Genomic DNA, 15,750 nt, shown 5'->3' on the forward strand with positions numbered 1-15,750 from the left:
AATTAATGGAAAGTGAAACTGACATTCATGGGCTGATGATTGCTACTTACAAATGTCTTTTGGATAAATGGATAAGGATGAATCATTTACTTTATTTAGAAAATCCATACGGAGTAGCTGTTACATGGTCGTGTCTGAGGCAGAAGTAGAGATCATGCACTGGAAGAGAACAAGCAAAGCCAGGCCCCCTGGACAGGTCAGGCTTGAGGCTGCTGGCGAGCACACAGCTGACTCCAGTCACCTGGCAGCTCTAAAATTCTCTTGTGTGGAAGCAACCTAAGAGGGTTTATTCTGTAAAAACTTGTGAATCCAAAGACATTTTTATGTTATTCTACACATCCAACATAGAATGAACCTAGATACAGAGAAGTTATATGACTGGCTTGGGGTTACATGAGGACCCAGAAACATAAAACCCTGGGATTTCTAAACCCCAGTGGCTTTTTGAGGGAATCCTGACTCACTACAGTTGTGTCCAGATGCAGTGAAGCCTTCAGGAGAGAAACAGTTTGAATTCATATGTTCCAGACAAAGAGGTGGAGCGTCAGAGTACAGCAAACATGTCAGTAGGTTCATTAGACCAGAAGAAGTGTAAAATACCAATGTTGTAAATGCTGTTCTGGAGACCCACAGGAGAAAACACCTAGAGAAAGACTTACACTCAGAAAGTAACTTACACTTCAGCCCCCTCTGACAAGTTTGTTCCAATGGTCTCATACAGATGGCTATATGTTGTTTAACATGCATTTAACTATTGTTCTATTTTGCATTTTAAACCAGTGAATTTAAAACCATAAAATGCATGATCCCATCTTAACTCTGAGGAAGTGTCAAGCCTGATATTCCAGAAGGCTTTTCAGGCAGCACAGAATAAAGCCAGGGCAACTGCGCGTGGTTTGGCTGTATCTTGCTTAACGACCTTTCTAGGTCATCGCATGATCATTTATTCTGGCCTTAAATCTGGGATTGGTTGACTCCCTTGACTGCTTGTGTATTCACTCATTCAGCAGATCTGTATTAGGTGATTAAAGTGTGTCAGGCTATGTGCTTCATGCTGGGGAGACAAAATCTGTTAGAATTAGACCTCTCCTCAAGATATGTGAAGTCTTACGAAAAGGCAAATACCTAAAGACATTTATAATACCATGTGAAATTTGTTATAAAAAAGGTTAAGCACAAGGGTTTATAGAAGCAGAGAAACACAAGCAATTAATTTCAGGGAAGAAAACCCAAAAAGACTAATATAAATGCTGGCAATTAAGTGGGCCTTGAAGGATAAGCTTACCTGGGAGAGAACACAAGATAAAGGAAAATAAACAGACACCACGGCAGGAAAGTATGTGGCATAGATGAAGACCCAAGTAGTTTGCTTTATTAACTTCCTATAACTTACATTTATGTATCATTTGATATCGGGTATCATTTAGTCATTTGGTGAATACATGATTAATGTATTAATTAATTTGGAAATAATGTGAAGATTTTAAAGGGTGCAACCTGAATCTAAAGCAGTTTTTCTTTCTTGTTGGGATAATCAGAATTTTTCTGAATTGCTAGTGGTCTAGTTCTCATTTCATGCTCCAGGCTTTAAGTAACACACTTAAATTTGGAAAGTAAATTAAAAAGATATTGCCACAATAAAATAAATTTAAAATAATGCTAAAAATAATTGTGTTTATTATAATAGCCCTGGCCGGTTTGGTTCAGCAGTTAGAGCATCAGCCGGCAGACCAATGAGCCATGGGCTCAATTCTCTGGTCAAGGGCACATACCTTGGTTGCTGTTCATCCCTGGCCCTGGTCAGGGTTGTGCGGGAGGCAACCAGTCGAAGTGGCTCTATCACATCGATGTTTCTCTCTGTCTCTCTCTCTCCCTCTCTTATCCCCTCCCATTCTATCTGATGATAAATAAAAAGTATCCTCGAATGAGGAATAAAAAATAAAATAAAATAATAAATCTATCATAATATAATAGTCATTATCCATTAGATATTTTATTCCATCAGAATTGCCTCAAAGAATGACACAATTTTGCCCTGGCCAGTGTGGTTCAGTTGGTTGGAGCTTCACCCTGTATATTGAAAGGTTGTGGTCAGGACAATCCCTGGTTGGGGCATGTATGGAAGACAAACAATTGGCAACAAATTGATGTTCTCTCTCACACCAATGCCCCCCCCACACTTCTCTCTCTCTCAAATCAATAAACAAATCCTTGCAAGAGGATTAAAAAAAAAAAGAATAACATGATGTCAAACTATACATACCATAATGTAATCTTCTAAGGCACTGTATAGTTTTAATTTAGTGTTCATCAAGCCACTATATACATTTAACTTCAAAATCCATACCAATTTATTTCCCTGGTTATTAGTGTTAAAACTAATTAGAAAGAGATAAATAACACCAATTTCATCAGTAATAAATGATAAAGACTGGTCAATTAAAACATATTAAGTCTTCAAATATAAAGTAGTTATACACAGTGCCTGGTTTCCTTATTAGAGAAAAATAAAAATAGGTGCTAGGTTATGAAAAAAAATGTAATTAAATAGCTTCCATTTTGAAGAAAAATAGTAGAGAATTTTATTTATTTATTTATTTTATCCTCACTCAAGGACATTTTTGCATTTATCCTCAGATAGAGCGGGAGGGAGAGAAGGAAGGAGAGAGAGAGAGAAACATCAATGTGAGAGAGACACATCGAGTGGTTGACACTCACATGACCCCAACCAGGGCCGGGGACAAATTGCAACCCAGGTACATGCCCCCAGTGCAAACCAAACCCTGTTCTATCTGGTCTGCGGGCTGACACTCTAACCACTGAGCCAAACCTGCCAGGATGAGAATTATACTTTTGAAATGATATATGAGTATTAGAGTTCTAAGTAGGTATAGTAAAATGATGATTAGAAATACTTGCTTGTCCCTTATTTAATGTATTAAATTAAGCAGTTGTATGAATTTTAAAAGTATCTGGTCTATTATTTTAAGCTGGAATTTATATTATTGTTATAATGTTGAAAAAAAAATAGATCCAGATTTACATTTTTGTAATACAACTTCCAAATCAATGAGGAAAAAAAATCTGACTAAAGATATATACATAGAACAGAAAACATAGATATATGTGCTTACACATAATTTTAAAAGTGAATCAGGATCCTTGGAAAATAAAACAACAAAATGTAGTTCAGGACAATGTTAAATTTTCATATTTCTTGTTAATACTCCATTTAATAAGGTATGTCATTTATTTAGAGATTTAGATTCTATCACCTCCACCCAATAAGATCTGATTCATCACTAAAATAGTTCTTTTCACCATAAAGGGTAATTAAATTCAATATTAATGATTGATCTCTGATCATAATCATCATCTTCATCTTCATTATTATTAGTAGACCTGAAGTATCTATTATGTGTTAAGTATGTTGATGTATTTACTCATTAGCCCTTGACACCTATATAAACTTAATTTTACATGGAATCCTGTCCTTTTTCTGTGTTTGTTTGTTTTTACTATCACTTTTATTGTTTTTGTTAGACTTCAAGTCTTAGTTTATAAATAATCTGGGGCAACATCACATAAAATAGAAACTTATTGAACATTTTTATGCTGCATATGATATCCAAAGAATAAAGGGTAAAATATAGCACTAAATTAAATTAATATTATCTTTGTATAATGCCAATCAAGACAATGACTAATTATTATAGTCTAAAAACTAATATAAATGTATCTTTTATTCATTAAACATCTATTATTTTTTTATTTTTAATCCTCACCAGAGGATATTTTTCCATTGATTTTCAGATAGAGTGGGAGGGAAAAAAGCAGAGAGGGGAAGAGAGAGAGAGACATTGATGTGAGAGAGACACATCCATTGGTGGCCTCTCGCACAACCCTAACCAGGACCTGGGATTGAACTGCAACCGAGGTACGTGCCCTAGACTGGAATTGAACCTGCAACTCTTTGGTTCGTGGGCCAACACTAATTGCTGATCCAAACTGGCCAGGGCAATTAAGCATTTATTTAAATACTCCTAAGTCCTATTTTTACTATGAAAATTTATAGCATAGAAAAAAATATATTATAGGAAAACTGTATCTGGAATTAGTATGTTTTTAAATAATGATGTGTTATACCTACACAATAAAACCAAATTTGATATATTACAAATAAGTTTTTTCTGGGCAGTCTTTACTAACTTAGAGTTTCAATTATTATAAATTGCATCTCAAAATATGTATCATAATACAAAATTGTAAACTGGGGAAAATTCTTCCAAATTACATTGTTTTCACATTATTTGGGAACATGTTTATACAACAACAAATCTTTCTATTTTGTATTGTATTTTGAAAGAGATATTAAATAAGAAGCAGAAAATATTAAAGGTAGAGATGGGAAAATAGGTAAATTGTATATTTAAACAATGGTGGATGTAAAGAGAAGAGAGGCCCTCAACAAATGATTTTAAAAGGACAGAATAAACGGAAGATATTATTGAGTCGAACAGGAAAAGGAAAGAACAGCTATGTAATTGCTGCAGTCAGTTTGTGAAGGGAAAAGGTAGACTCTTCAGGTGCTCTTGGTCCAGTTCCGTATTTGTCTGCGAACACGTCTTCTTGATTAGCTTTTCTGTGTTTTATGTCAGTAAAACGATGTTCAAAGAGTAGTCGTTTGACTCACCTTCATTTAGGATAATGAATCCCACTGCACTCTTCATTTCTTCTTTTATGCGACTGCCTTCCTCTTTTACATATTTCCTCAGGCTCTAGTTTGTCAGGTTAATGACATTCCATCATGATGGAAAGAATAACGGTTACATTTTATGGGAGCATAACCCCAAAATGCTAGTGCTTATCTTTTTTTTCTTAAATCCTCACCTGAAGATATTCTTCCATTTATCATCAGATAGAGTGGGAGGGAGGGAGGGAGAGAGAGAGTGGGAGAGAAAGAGAGAGAGATGTTGATGTGAGAGAAACACATGAATTGGTTGCCTCCCACATGACCCCGACCGGGGCTGGGGATTGAACTGCAACTGAGGTATGTACCCTGCCCTTGACCAGAATCGAACCCATGACTCTTTGGTCTGAGGGATGACGCTCTAACCACCAAACCAAACCGGCCAGGGCACTGTTGCTTATCTTTTTAAGTGGACAATCCTAGTTCTAAATACCCTTTATAATAATAAAATATCATAACAACACATAAATAACAAAATAACATGATATATACACATCAAAATTTATATAAAATATATGCATATATAACATATGCATATAACATAATCTATGTACTTTAAATAATGTTACATATAACAGCATACAGTAATATTTATCTCATGTCTCTCCTTTATATTATGTATTCTTTTGTTTTTCTTTCTTTTTTTGTTAATCCTCACCCAAGAATATTTTTCCATTGATTTTCAGCTAGAGTAGAAGGGAGGGAGGGAGAGAGAGAGAAACATTGATGTGAGAGAAACACATCGATTGGTTGACTCCCGAACAACCCCTACTAAGCCAGAGATCAAACCTGCAACCCAGGCACTAGCCCTTGATCAGGAATCAAACATGAGACCCGTCAGTCCACAAGCCCACACTCTAGCCCCCGAGCCAAACCAGCCAGGGCTGTTTCTCTTTTTTTTACTGAGAGAGAGAATAAAACTAATTCCAGGTACATCAGTCTTCCAAACATTCACTAAACATCTACCAAGCACCATGACTTCCTGCTGCGCAAGTTGTGAATGGCAATAGGATGTCTGCTAGTGGCAGATACCTCGGGGGTGTAGAAACTAAAGATCTTTGTAATGCTTTCTCCTGCTCACTTTGGTGGTGTCTTTGTCAAGTCCTACTTCTACTTTGCCTACAACTAAAGTAGAAAATCTTTTCTCTTTTGTCCTGAAAAAATTTTTGAACAATAATACATCTATGTACAACAATTGACTTTTAAGTTTTATAGACTTCAAAAGATATGAAACCTACTAGAAATCATGCTGAGAAAAAGATAATGAGATTTAAAAATGTTTTGTTTCTGAACCTTCAAACTACCTAAATGATTTCTTATACTATGAGTTATGCAAATATGCACACATATTTCCATAACATATAAAGGCCTATTAACTGTGTAATTGTTATTTGATTTCACTGTATCAAGTAATTTTGTTTCACTTTTTAATAGTAAATTATATTCTGTTGAGAGATATGAACACTTAAAACAAGTCAGGTACAGAGGTCGTAATCTAAGAATTTCTGAAAACCCACAGTTTTTATAGTTCAATCAGTAAAAGTTAACACAGAATGAAAAAAAAAAAATAGAGAAATATAGAATAAGAATTGGAAGTTTTCTGCTTTGTAAAGCAAAATGTGGTTTTCATTGGAAAATACTGTCTTGGAGATTCTGATAATGGATACGCAGAAATAATATGTAACCATAATCTTCTCATCTGGTTTACTACTACCAGGATGCGAAGTAACGAGATCTTAGAAGGAAAGTTTCTCCTTTTGTTTTTCTTTCTTTAAATTGAGATTTTTTGTTTTGTTTTTGCTAAGTCAGTAGCTAGCAATCTCAAGCTAAAGAAGATAAAAGAGTTTTAAGTGGAGTCTATGGATCAAAAGTCAAGAGGCATTTTAATAATATAAAATTCTGTATAATTTATAAAATTATAAAATAACTAAAATGATAATTAGAGAAAATATTGTTATTTTTTTAGTCTATGCAAAATAGAAATAAAGCAAACAAGAGTAAACAGTGTTAGAAAATAGCATTTTAGGAGATTTTCCAATATGGCGGAGGAGTGAATGGAAGCTACACAGACTGTCTCCCAGGACCAAACTGGAATTACAAATAAACACAAACAAATTGACGGGAAAAAGCAACAGAAAAGCAGCTTGTGAGGACCGTATAACCAGGAACACTGACTCGATCCTAGTAGGCTTGCAAAGGCTCAAAAAGGGGGCTGGGAGCCCACGGTCGGCAGCTCCCCAGCGGCCTTAGCTGGGAGCGGCACCCTGGGGTTAAACTCCCAAGCAGCTCCACAGCCCAGAGCCAGGACAGAGGCTAAAATAGTCATAGCCACTCACTTTGGGTTCCAGCAGAGGGAGGGCATACTGGACTGGAACTGTGTGGGGACACTCGGGATTTGGAGGGCACTCAGAGCTTTTCCTGAGCTGCAGCCACTCAGGACGGTGGCCATCTTGCTCCTTCCCAGGGCTCGGGGAAAGGCAGTAGCCCCTCCCTCGGAAATTCATCCCCACCCTGTGGGCCATTGAAATGCAAATTGAGGCTCATTAACAACCAGCATCTGCCCCACCTTCAGGAAATCCCCTTATGCTGAGCAACAGAGGGAGTTTTTCAATCAACTGACAACCTAAAACTCTTCAAGTAACCTGGACTGCTAGCCTCCAGGCAAAAAGCTAGAGGATAACAGTACCATTCCTGGGCTAGCAACTCTAACCAGAAAAGTAAGACTTGACAGTGGTGTTTAATGTGGGTCCTCCCTTGCTCATCTAAACCCAGGAGAGGGATCCACAAACAGCAGAACACCAATACCCACAGGGAAAACTAGGCAGGCTCCAAAGCCCACTGTGATAGCCAAAATAGTGAAATGCAGAAACAAAAGCCAAATGAAAGAACAAGAGACCTCCACCAAAGATGATAGCAATTTAGAGCAGTTAGGCATGTTAACAGAGCTAGAATTCAGAGCCATGGTCTTGAGGGAGCTCAACAGCATGAGTAAGGACACAGAGATGCTGAAAATAAACCAAGTAGAAATCAAAAAACCACCAGGGAGAGATCAAGAGTGACAAATCACAAATAAAAAACACATTGGGAGGTCTAAAGAGCAGAGTAGAGAAAGCTGAGGACCGGGTCAGCGAATTAGAAGACAGGGTAGAAAAAAATCAACCAATCAGTAAACCAAAAGAAAAAAAACGATTAAAAGACAGGAAGACCGCTTAAGAGAACTGTGGGACAACTGGAAACGTAATAACATTCGCATCATAGGAGTCCCTGAAGATGAAGAAAATGAGCAAAGATTAGAGAATATATTCAAAGAAATAGTGACAGAAAACTACCCTAATTTGGTGAAGGAAGAAGGCATTCAAGTCCAAGAAGCTCAGAGAGCCCCAAGTAAGAAGAACCCAAGCAGGCCCACACCAAGACACATAGTAATTAAAATGTCAAAAAATAAAGACAAAGAGAGAATCCTAAAAGCAGCAAGAGATAAGCAACAGTTTACCTACAAAGGAAACCCCGTAAGGCTCTCAGCTGACTTCTCACAAGAAACACTACAGGCCAGAAGGGAATAGCATGAAATAATCAAGGTCATGAACAACACGGATCTGAATCCAAGACTACTTTACCCAGCAAGGCTATCATTCAAAACAGAAGGTCAAATAAAGAGCTTCTGTGACAAAAAAAAAAAAAAAAAAAAAAAAAGGCTAAGGGAATACATTAGCACCAAACCAGCACTACAAGAAATGTTAAAAGGACTGCTGTAATTACCAGGAGAAATAGGAAGAAAAATAGAACCACACTAAACAAAAATGGCAATAAATAAGTACATATCAATAATCAATTTAAATGTAAATAGACTGAATGCTCCCATTAAAAGACACAGAGTAGTTGATTGGATAAGAAAGCATGACTCATATATAAGAAAGCATGACTCATATATATTTTGTTTGCAAGAGACCCACCTCACAACAAAAGACTCACATAGATTGAAAGTGAAGGGATGGAAAAAAATCTTCCAAGCAAACGGAAAAGATAAAATAGATTTCAGAATGAAGGCCATAATTAGAGACAAAGAAGGCCACTACATAATATTGAAAGGATCTATCCAACAGGAAGATATAACCTTGATTAACATATATGCACCCAATATAGGAGCACCAAAATATATTTAAAAACTTCTGGAGGACTTGAAAGGAGAAATTGATAGCATACAATCACAACAGAGAACTTCAACACCCTGCTGACATCACTGGATAGATCCTCTAGACAAAAAATTAGCAAGGAAACAGAGACTCTAAATGAATCACTAGACCAAAATAATTTAATAGCTATCTACAGAGAATTACACCCCAAAACTAAAGAATTCACATTCTTCTCAAGTGCACATGGAACATTCTCAAAGATAGACCTCATGATAGGACACAAACTAAATCTCTACAACTTCAAGAAGATTGAAATCATATCAAGCATCTTCTCAGATCACAGTGGCATTAAACTAGAAATCAATTGCAACAAAAACATGCAAAGGCATTTGAACACATGGAGGCTAAATAGCATGTTATTAAACAATGAATGGGTTACCAAGGAGATCAAGGAAGAAATTAAAAACTTCCTGGAAACCAATGAAAATGTAGACACAACAACACAAAATCTGTGGGATGCAGCAAAAGCAATTCTGAGAGGGAAGTTCATAGCACTACAGGCCTACCTCAAGAAACAAGAAAAAGTTCTAATTGACTGTCTAACATCACAACTTAAAGAATTAGAAAGCAAACAAAAAGAAAACCCCAGAGCAAGTAGAAGAAAGGAAATAGTAAAGATCATAGCAGAAATAAATGACATAGAGAACAACAACAACAAAAAAAAAAAAACAATTCAAAGGATCAATTAAACAAAGAGTTGTTTTTTCAAAAGATAAACAAGATTGATGGAGCCTTAGCTAGACTCACCAAGAAAAAAGAGAGAAAACCCAAATACACAAAATCAGAAATGAAAGAGGAGAAGCAACAACTGACACCACAGAAATACAAAAGATCGTTAACAACTACTATGAACAATTATATGGCAACAAATTTGACAATCTAAGTGAAATGGACAAATGTCTAGAAACACACAGTCTCCCAAAACTGGACCAGAAAGAGATAGAAAACTTGAAGAGACCAATGACAACTAAGGAAATTAAAGAGGTAATTAAGACTCTCCCAGCAAAAAAAAGCCCAGGCCCAGATGGCTTCACGGGGGAGTTGTACCGAAAATTCAAAAAAGAACTAACACCCATTTTCCTCAAAGTATTTCTAAAAATTCAAGAAGGAAGACTTCCAAACTTGTTCTATGAGGCCAGCCTAATTCTAATTCCAAAACCAGAAAAAGACACTACAAAGAAACTACAGGCCAATATCCCTGATGAACATACACGCCAAAATCCTGAAAAAAATATTAGCAAATCGGATCCAGCAATACATCAAAAAAATTATTCACCATGACCAAGTGGGATTCATCCCAGGGATGCAAGGCTGGTACAATATTCACAAATCAATAAATGTGATACACTACATAAACAAAATGAAGAATAAAAACCACATTATCATATCAATAGACACTGAAAACGCATTTGACAAAATCCAGCATCTATTTCTGATAAAAACGCTCAGCAATGTGGGAATAGAGGGATCATAGCTTGACATAATAAAGGCCATATATGAAAGACCTACAGCCAACATCATACTCAATGGGCAGAAACTAAAAATATTTCCATTAAGAACAGAAACATGACAGGGATGTCCACTTTCACCACTCTTATTTAACATTGTATTGGAAGTCTTAGCCACAGCAATAGAATGGATCCAAAGAAGGAAGAAGGAAGAAAAAATAGAATGGATCCAAATTGGAAAGGAGGAAGTGAAACTGTCATTATTTGCAGATGACATGATATTATACATAGAAAACCTTAAAGACTGCATCAAAAATCTACTAGACTTAATAAATGAATTTGGCAAAGTAGCAGGATACAAAATTAACATCAATAAATTGATGGCATTTGTATACACCAATGATGAACTCATAGAAAGAGAAACTGAAAAAACAATCCCATTTACCATCGCGGCAGAAAAATTCAGATATTAGGAATAAACTTAACCAAAGAAGTAAAGGACCTATTTGCAGAAAACTACAGGTCATTGAAAAAAGAAATAGAGGAAGATATAAAAAAGTGGAAGCACATACCTTGTTCGGGGATTGGAAGAATTAACATCATTAAAATGCCCATATTACCCAAAGCAATCTATAGATTCAGTGCAATCCCCATCAAAAATCCAACGACATATTTCACAGAACTAGAACAAATACTTCAAAAGTTCATATGGAACCAAAAAAGACCCCGAATAGCCACAGATATTTTGAAAAAGAAGGACAAAGTAGGTTGGATCACAATACCAGATATCAGGTTATACCGCAAAGTGACTGTAATCAAAACAGCCTGGTACTGGCACAAGAACCGGCACATAGACCAGTGGAACAGAATAGAGAACCCAGAAATGGAACCAAGGCAATATGCTCAATTAATATTTGACAAAGGTGGCAAGAGTATACTGTGGAGTAAAGATAGCCTCTATAATAAATGGTGTTGGGAAAATTGGACAGCTACATGCAAAAAAATGAAACTAGACCATCAACTTACACCCTACACCAAAATAAACTCAAAATGGATAAAAGACTTAAATATGACCCGTGAATCCATAAAAATTCTAGAAGAAAATGTAGGCAACAAAATTTCGGACATCATACGCAGCAGAATTTTTACTGATACATCACCTAAGGCAACAGAAACAAAGGAAAAAATGAACACATGGGACTACATCAAACTAAAAAGCTTCTGCATAGCATAAGACACAACCATCAAAATGGAAAGGCAACCCACTGTATGGGAGAACATCATTGCCAATGATACATCAGATAAGGGGTTAATTTCCAAAATGTATAGTGTACTCATACAACTCCACAACAGGAAGACAAAGAAACCAATTAAAAAATGGGCAAAGGAGCTGAATACACACCTCTTCAAACAGGACTTACAAATGGCCAAGAGACATATGAAGAAATGCTCAACATCACTAATCATCAGAGAGATGCAAATTAAAACAACAATGAGGTATCACCTCACACCTGTCAGAATGGCCGCCATCAACAAATCATCAAACAAGTGTTAATGGGGGTGTGGAGAAAAGGGGACTCTGGTACACTGCTGGTGGGAATGCAGACTGGTGCAGCCACTATTGAAAACAATATGGTATTACCTCAAAAAATTAAAAATTGAACTTCCATGTGACCCAGTGATCCCGCTTCTAGGAATATACCCTAGGAAGCCTGAAACACCAATCAGAAAGAAATACATATATCCCCATGTTCATAGCAGCACTATTTACAATAGTTAAGATCTGGACAGCCCAAGTGTCCATCAGTAGATGAATGGATAAAAAAGCAGTGGTACATATACACAATGGAGTACTAGGCAGCTGTAAGAAAAAAAGATCTCTTATCCTTTGAGATGACATGGAGGGACCTGGAAAGTATTATCCTAAGTGAAACAAGCCAAGCAGAAAAAGATAAATTCCACATGATCTCACTTATATATGGAATATAATGTATATAACAGTCTGAGGAATAGGGTAGACCCAGAAACATGGAAGTAGGGTACAGACTGACAACCCTCAGAAGAGGGGGTGGTAGGGGTGGGAAGAGATAAACCACAAAATTTCTATGCATGTATGCATAACTAATAAACATGGAGAACAAAGCCGGGGACGGGGCGGGGGGGGGATGGGAAGGAGGGTGTCAATGGTGTAAAAATGGAGAAACATCTATAACAAAAATAAAATTAACAAAAAAAGAAAATAGCATTTTATGATTATATTTCTTTTCATTTTACCATAACATGATGCATCAACTTATGCCAATAAATTCTTCTAATAAAGACATATTTTCATTTTACATAGGGTGATAAATACCAGGATTAAAATTGCAGCCCTAGGAACACTATTATTTTAAACTCAAAACTGTGAAAGTAACTTCTAAGTACAATATAAACCCAGTTTTACTGTGTATGTGTGATGATATAATGTGTGTGTGTGTGTGTGTGTGTGTGAAACAGAGTGACAGACAGAGAAAACTTACAAATGCTTGAAGCTTTTGAAGCTAAAGCCACTGTTACTGAGTAAAGAATTATTGGGAAATTTATGTTCCCAGGTATTTTTAACCACTTATTTCCAGAGAAAATTTTCTAATATGAAGATTTTCTTTTTACTGGTGATGCATCTTCTATAAAGAAAAATTTGAGAAATACTCTAAGCTATATATACTTTCAGAATAAAAGGTATAAGCTGTTTTTTCCATAAAATACTAATGTAGCATAAATATTTTTCTGTACATTCAGTCCTAATCGAACTCTCTTCTTACAATGGCTCCCTTTAACCAGAAATGTTTGCAGAGCAAATTAAAATTTCCATAAATAGCTGCAACATTCACATTCATCATTCAAATTGAAGACATTCTGACTATATACCAAAGTGCATCTCAATATTGTACCAATTCACAAAGTGGCAAGAAATATCGATTTAACTCAAATAAAATCATAAAAAAAAAAATGTGACCATTTTCAAGATAAGTTACTCAAATACTCAGGTCATTGAGAACACATGTCTTGATAAATTTAAATTATTTGCATAATTATTTATAATTGTATTTCAGCTTAATACCATTTATTCATTAGTTTAAAATCTTTCATTTAAAAATATTTAATAATTTTTCCTGTGATTAAAATGTAAATGTATTAGACTGTATTCTACCTTTTGTTAGTTTTACACATTTCTTTTTTATAACATTTATTAATTGATAGATAATGGTATATTTGCTTTTCTGTATCTCTTAATAGACACCAGTTCTGTAAGGACAGAGACCATATTTTAATCTTGTCTCCTTTTTAATCTCAATATGCTGTACATTACCTGGTACACTGTAGACTTATATTAAATTTTGATAAATCAAGGGGAATAGTAGAGATAGCTTCATCTCCACTGGATATAAGCAAGCAAAAGTGTCATTTTAAGGGAAGTTGCAGGAAAATAATAAAACCAGCTTATAGTAATTGTATAAAAAAGTAAAGTCTCTTCATAGAACAGCATTTTGCTTGGTTTCAGGGTGATACGAGTTTTACAGGGTAGTAGAATCGGTGACCTCCTCTCAACCACCAAAGTGTGGTTAACCTAAGGATTGCTGGTCCCCCGGGATGTTCCATCCTGGAGAACACAGATAGTGAATGCTCCCCATAGAAATCTGCACTTCCCATGAAAACATCCAGGAGAGAAATCTCTCCCAAATGCAGAGAAAATAGAGAATGAAAAATCATTTCGCGATGAAAATACAGCACTATGTTTTCACATTTAGAAGGAAAGAGACTGCTCGGGGTGATGGGGGCAAGACGCAGTGTGCAGATGATGCTCTGTTGAGCTGTACACTTGAAACCTGTATTGTTTTGTAAACCAATGTCACCCCAATAAATTCAATAAAATTAATGAATTCAAAAATATGTAAATTGGCATGTTTTGGACTGGAAAAGCGAACTGCACACTGAAAGACAGCACATGTAGGTATCTGTTTGAGAAACATGTATCTACTATTCCAGAGAGACTTCATTACCACAGTTGAGCACCTCATGTGCTAAGGCAAAGCTCTAGTTTGTTCTTGCCTTTACCTGGAGAGGTTTCAACTGCAGGAGAGAAGAAAGATATGTCCAAAATGTTATTTGAATAACAAAGGGAATATAGATAGAAAGGGCTTCCTTTCTAATCCCAACATGAGGAATTCACAATGGCTTTGGGCCTAGCTTTAGTTAGAAAAAAACCTATGCTAGTAGCATCCATCTCAAAAGCTCCTTTTTTTCCCCCAGCAGATGAGCTGTTACACACTCCTTAGCAGATTCAGAGTTCCATGGCCACCGTCCTACACATATCTCTGAAGAGTAAATTACTCTGAAAATAATTTTAGAGAGTATTTTTTCCTTGTGTGCATAAGGCAGTATGTGAAAAAAAAAAAATCAATTGCTATCATAAAAAAACAAGTTCTTTCTGCACTGCCTGTTTAGGTCTGTTACAAACTTTAATGAGGAAGTAACTGTCTTTATGAACTACATTTCTGGCCAACTCCATCTGCTTTCGTTTTTTAAACAGCCTGGTGAAGCAAAGAGAGATAAGCAGGTAATAAAATATCTGACTGAATTACTACCTCTAGGGTACCACCATAATAAAAGACGTCCTGGTGATATTTAACAGTAGAGATTAAAATCTAGAGTTGTTTATTTTCAGGAGTTGAAGTTTCAGTATTCTCAAGCAAAATAAAGTAACTCTCAGAACTTGATTAGAGATGTGTTTCAGACATGATAATATAAATGATAAAAGAGAAATCCTAAGAATCATTATCTGAAATTACAGACTGAAGGTCAGACCCTGGCTAGTTTGGCCCAGTAGAGTGTTGGCTCGAGGACCAAAAGGTTGTGGGTTCGATTCCCGGTCAAGGGCACATAACTGGGTTGCAGTTTCTGTCTTTCTCTCACATCCATCCATGTTTATTTCTCTCTCTCCCTCCTTCCCATCCACTCTATCTAAAAAAATAAGTGGAAAAATATCCTCAGGTGAGGATTAACCAAAAAAAAAAAAAGAAAGGACCAATCCAGATGGTTCTAATGAGTCAAACAACAGTCAGATTAGGACAAGTATGATTAATGCAGTATACAGATGCCTACAGGTATTGGCAACGATTGATCATCAAATTCAAACAATGCCCTAAGCTAGGGTAATGGTACCTGTTTTAAGTAGAGACAGCTCTTGAGTCGATATTTATTTACTTGACACTAACACAGAGCATTTCTAGTAAAGAATAATTTCACTGAAATAATTTGTTTGGCTTAGTATATGAAATTTATATAATGGTGGATTGTTCACAAAAATTGATATATTACT

Source organism: Molossus molossus, unplaced genomic scaffold (genome assembly GCF_014108415.1).
Source record: "Molossus molossus isolate mMolMol1 unplaced genomic scaffold, mMolMol1.p scaffold_m16_p_10, whole genome shotgun sequence".
NCBI lineage: Eukaryota > Metazoa > Chordata > Mammalia > Chiroptera > Molossidae > Molossus > Molossus molossus.